The sequence below is a fragment of the Contarinia nasturtii genome, unplaced genomic scaffold (genome assembly GCF_009176525.2).
Source record: "Contarinia nasturtii isolate CC-2019 unplaced genomic scaffold, AAFC_CNas_1.1 Cnas_scaffold_1037, whole genome shotgun sequence".
Classification (NCBI taxonomy): domain Eukaryota; kingdom Metazoa; phylum Arthropoda; class Insecta; order Diptera; family Cecidomyiidae; genus Contarinia; species Contarinia nasturtii.
Window position 1 is genome coordinate 6,371,822 of NW_022198383.1, and position 5,960 is coordinate 6,377,781.

A 5,960-nucleotide genomic window follows, 5' to 3' on the forward strand; every position below is an offset into this window, starting at 1 on the left:
TTGTTAGTGCAAACAATGAGGGCGATATATGGTACACAAAAATTGTGTGTATTCATATATCCATATTCACTGACTAACGCGCGCACACATCACCACATCAAGTTACATACGCCACACACTAGTACAAATGACAAACAAAGATACACACTAACACCACTGACGCCATTCGTGTATCTATGTATATCTATCATAAAGAATACACGGATCTATTGGTTTTTGTTATGTTGTTGCGTGTGTGCGAACGATATGATTACGTCGTTCCATGCAATGTTTCGTTTGTACTTGCGTTTTCTGTTTTGACCTGATTCTTTGTTATTGTATGGGTGGTATCTGATATTTTTGTGTGGTGAATTTGTTGCACATATATGAGGTTTGACGTGGGTATCTAAATGTGCAGCGTGCACATCATTTGGATGTACATCAAATTCAGTCATTTTATTCAACATATTCGTTGAACCGTTTAAATTGTGCTTGACATAAAACCTGAAAAAAGTATTTAAGTTTTTAAAGGGAAAATGTCAAATATATCTAAAAAATGTTAAATGTCATATCTTTTAAAATAAACATAAACAAATATAAAACCTTTGCTTCTAAAACAAAATATGTATTGTATTGGTTGGTACAACGCCATCTGTGTTTGCTCAGCACAATGACACTATGCTGACTATACTGAAAAAAGCACATTTGACAAATGTCACTATGTTGAACCAAGGTATGCTTCAAGAATAAAATTGCGTATTGTTTACTTGAAGTACTTGGATCGAAGTCGTTTATATTGTACCGTTTGTCCATAAAATCGATTAAAATTAAGTTTTTTGTTTGTTGGTGTTCTTCATAAGTAAATTGTTCAAAATGTCTAAACAGAAATGGCCAATCCAACCGAATAAGTTATGCGTTGGAGGATTTTCACCAAACCTTTCCGATTCTGATCTTCGTGCGTTTTGTGAAGAATTTGGAACCTTTGTACTTTTGTACAGAACACAATGTAAGACACAGGTATTTCTTACCTACTTAAATGAAACAGCTGCCGCAATTGCTCTGCAAAAATTCCGTGACAAAGTGGTTCGCGCTAATTATGCATATGACAAGCGAAACGCAAACTCGAATGGCTCGAGTTCATCGAAAGAATCACCGGCCGCAATTAAATCAAATGGTGTCCATTTTCCATTTGAAGACGCCAAAGAGAATTCAAACGGCATCAAAAAAAATTCTAATGGCGTCAAAGAGAATTCAAATCAAAAATCAAAGGGTATTACGTTCAGAAGCGGCGAGGAAGTAATTATAACTCACGTGAAGGGTACAAGTGAATTTTATGCACGCCCCAAAGCAATGGATAATGAGTATAAGAGTTTGATTAAAATGGTTGCAGAATCGGTAAAAACTGCTGAACGATTAAATCATTTTCCAATCAAGCGTGAATGGGTGTTGGCACCGTATGAAGCTGATTTTCGCCGAGGAATCATGCAAAACGACGTCAAAAATAAAAATGAACTTGCCGTCGTATATTTGCTCGACTATGGAGTGACAATTGAGGTGCCTTGTGAAAAGTTGAGAGTATGCCCAAAGGATCTCAATATTCCACGACTTACATACAAGTTTCATTTGGATGGCTGTACATTCGACACCAACAATTTCTATGCGGAACAATGTTTTAAGACATTGATTGGAGCAACATTCAAAATGGAGCACGATAAACCGAGCATTGAACAAAGAACACACGTCCGACTGATTGATACGGAAACATTTCAAAGCATCAATGATTTGATTAAACAAATGCAAGCACCCAAATTTACCGTTAAACAGATAGTGTTTAACTCGCCACCCGTTGGCACCAACAAGTCCGTTGTTGTTATCGACTCAACAAAACTCACAGAGAATCGTGATAATCTCATCACATTATGCGATAAAAAAATGCAACTGCAATACTATAGGCAACGAAATCGGATTAATGACGTTGCAAAAATCTTCGAACGATTTCCGGAGTACATGCCCACCGTTGATGAGCTGTGCATGGTAAAATTTAATAATTACTGGTATCGTGCACTATTTGTGGAAAAATATTATAAAACTGCACAAGTATTGCTTTTGGACATTCAAAAAGGTGTAGAGGTTCCGTTGAAGAATATTCGAAAAATTATAAACGATTTTGTGGCAATGCCCATTTTGACGTTCACGGTCATGGTATGTGGCCAAGGTGTGAAAATAACTGATGAGAAATTTAAGCGATTGATTGGTATATTTAAATCAGACGAAGCCGTTAATGCAAAATTTATTGGTATTGATCCAAAGACGGCTGATAGATATTTGATCGAGGTGTGATTCCATATTGTTTTGATTATTATTTCAACTTTATTTTGTTCGAAACTTAACGAAAAGTCATTTGTATATTTTGATTTCAATGTTTACGATTTTTGATGATATAATTATGTGTTTATTCGATTTATTTACTATTTTTCTGGGATCTGAAATAAATTCAATCTATTTTTATTTACATGTATTTCTCAATTAAAACCAAATAAAGTACAAACAATAAAAAAACTGTACAACTACAATGGGAAAAGTAAAGTTTTCAGTCATATAATGGCAATTTTTCTGTAGCTTAAAGCTTTAGACAACACCAACTTTGAACAATTGAATGTGAGTTGAGGTAAGTTTCGAGTTTATCATGTTGAATTTTACACGAGCTTACCGGGCATCGACGAAGATTAATTGTTACTTCAATGTATTGCACACATTGTTCTTGGGTCTTCTTTCAATATTGATATCGGTCAATGTTTTTATTAAAACTCAAAGAACAATTTCAACTGATTGAATACCTCTTATCATCCATCGTTTGTTTAAAAATGTAAGAAAAACAGTCTTATCTGTGTGGAAATTACACATTGCTCATATATTATAATTTCAAAATTCTTGATGTCATTGATACAGAATTTTTTTGTTACAATACTTCTACTAAATCACTTTAGATTGAATCGCTAAAGTTATAAATATTAATATGTATGAGATAGCTTGCAAAAAAAATCGAACGATATATTATTGTAATATATCGCAAAATAATTGCGATCGATTGATGCAATTTAGATTTCTAGTGCAGTTTTTTTTACTTGCTCTCGCAATTTGCGTGACAGCATAAATTATTGTTTTGTATATGTGTTCATTGCAAAATAATTCTGGTGACGAATCGTAGCGCATATGCCTTGAACCAAATTCCGTTTATCACACAGTTATTCTTATCAGAAAGTACGTCAACAGCTAGAAGTAAGGTATTAATTACAATAAGCAAGACACACCAGGTGCATTGCCTTCAAATCTATAGTGCCTATTGATAACTGTTGTTAATTGAATACCACTATACGTTTGCATTTGAAAATTGCGTAATTGTAGTTCTAGTTCAAAAATTTGACTTGTGATTTTGTTTATTCATCAATAAAAAATAAATTTTATTACAAAAAACATCCATCTACATGTTTTATTAGAGCATAAAACCTCCGCACTCACACACTATGCGAAAATCGTCCAAATGAAGATGTTGTTTTGAAGATCAATTGTACAGCCATTTCCATTCGATAATTATTATCGTCGGCGGTCTAATCTAAATTGATTTTTGGCTTTTGGGGTTTTCGTGATATCGCTGAGAATGACGCAAAAATATTCGTTGTTAAACAAGTGTATGAGAGTAATTTAAACAAGCAACAACCAACATGGGTGCAATGAGAAAAAAGAGACACGCAACGTACCAGCATCATGAGAGCGCCGCATAGCGTAAAACGCAGCACACGGTTAATGATTGGTTTTGAGGTAGGGAAAAGGCGACACAACGAGAGAGAAAGAGCGGTAAGCAAAGCATATACAGGTCTCTAACACTTACAATTCCACTCTTTTAATCGGTCGAGTCAGTTGAGCGCTGGCAACGAAACAATCCACACACATTGTTTTGTGTTATGTGTGTATCTTTCGAGTGCGCGGAAGGCAAAAATTCCACTCTGTGTATTGTGTATAGTTTTCAATCCACGGATTTTTCTTTGTTTTGTTTTAGTTGATTGTTTTTCGATCGGCCGTTGTGTTTCTGTTTAATGTTGCTTCTTTCATCTACTGTTGTTGCAACCAACGCGCAACAAACTCTTACCTGGTTAATTCAACTTTTATATGTACAGATATTATAGGCACAGATTCGGTTCGATTTCAAGTATATGTGAATTTCGACGATGAAAATATCATAAAGAAGAATGTGAATGAGATGTGCTTTCAGTGAATGTGTGTGATGCAAAAAAAAAACAACGAAAGAAAAAAAGAAATCATTTGAAATAAATTTAATGTAGTGTCTTCGATGAATGTAAGAAAAAATTGAAGTGAATTACTATTGGAAAACATTAAAAGCAGCCGATCATATTTTGTGTTAATGGTGTGAGTTGAATCAAATTTACAGAAAAAAAAACAGATTTCAATCAAAAATCTCAATTGAATTTGCGAGACGATTAAAATGTCCGAATGAAATGCGGCTATCAGACATGAGCTGAGGCGCATTCGAAACGACCAGTTTGAAAAACCCAGTACGATTTCTAATACATTAAATCACTTCTTGATTCTCAGCGTTTTGAAATGAAACACCCAAGTGTTTTAACTTAAACGTTTTTACATTTCGAGAGTTATACGAAAACGACGGATATTCACACTATCTGTTGAATGAAGTGGACGCCAAGACAAAAGGGTAAATAACATCTTTCGAAAATCATGGCATCTTCAGCCCACAGTTCATTTCCGAAATGGTTGCTTTCTATCATCCAAAATGGAATCAGTTGCAAATGATAATTATTTCGGTATTGCGTCGTGATTTTCGATTGTTTACTTACCTTTACACTCAGTTTGTGGCTGGTGTTGTTTTCGTTGTTGTTGATTTAATTTCACCAAGCGATTCGAAACCATTCAAAACCAATATAATAGTACAAACAAAAAACGTATCTATCTTTTACTGCCATTGTTTCGTCAACATGAGAAACATTTACGAAGTTATCAAGCGAACGAAAAACAATTTTATTGACAATCGACTGTGAGAGTTAAATGACATTTTTCGGAACTTGATCGTACAAAAACCAAACTTCTCCATATAAGTTACACCAATTATCCAAAAGCCATGCACGATTTTGTTTGCACGGCAGCGGAGCTCTTTGTAATAAAATACATTGAAAGAAAAAACGAAGTTGAATTAAGCAACTCAATTGGAAGCGCGTTTGCGTGGTATAACCAACAAGAAGACGGCAATTTAAAAAGTCTTTCCAAGACTTCTCTTTCGTATTCTTTGCCAAAATTCACGGTCCATGTTCTAGGCAAACAAAACTACGCATTGTGTACGTGTAGTTCCATTAAATCCCTCTGTTTTGTTTTTGCATATCTGTTTAGCTCTTTATTCTTAGTGTTCGTTGTTCGATACATTTCTGTCTTCATTTTACGTTCAAAATTTTAACATATCCCCTCGATTTACATGGCTCTTTCTTTCACTCGATTGCGGACGCCTAACTGTGTGCCAAGCATATTGAGACTCACTAAAAAAAACTGTTGTGAGTGACCGAGCGTCAAAACCACTGCTGGCGCGGTCGTAGAAGATTTTTGTTCTTCTTCTTTTTTTCGCATTGTGTTTGTGTACGATTGCGATTAAATCTCGAAGAAAAGAATTGTTGACTTTGCTCGATACCTCTTTTCTTTCTCATTTTAGTATATTCGTTAATATAAACAGCTTTGTGTAGACCATTTTTCGACCATTTTCATTATGTACCACCATTAATTGGCGCTTTCAATTAAGTTTTTTTAGAAACACATCTAGATCGCGCGTTGAATGAAAGAGTTTCAGAATCAAGTTTAAATATTATGAGCCACTTTAGTCCAAACGTGAGCCAAACCAATTATTTACCATACAAAAGAGAGAGAGAGAGAGAGAGAGAGAGAGAGAGAGAGAGAGAGAGAGA

General features: G+C 34.8%; 1 protein-coding gene across 1 annotated transcript in view; it reads left to right on the plus strand.

The window, feature by feature from the left end:
* The first annotated feature begins 3,910 nt into the window (after positions 1-3,910).
* LOC116343646 (rhophilin-2-A) overlaps positions 3,911-5,960 on the plus strand; it is a 16,577-nt gene continuing 14,527 nt past the window's right edge. The window contains exon 1 of the mRNA XM_031771846.1: positions 3,911-4,404. The gene's annotated coding sequence lies outside the window, so the exon portion shown is untranslated. The remainder of the gene's footprint in view (positions 4,405-5,960) is intronic.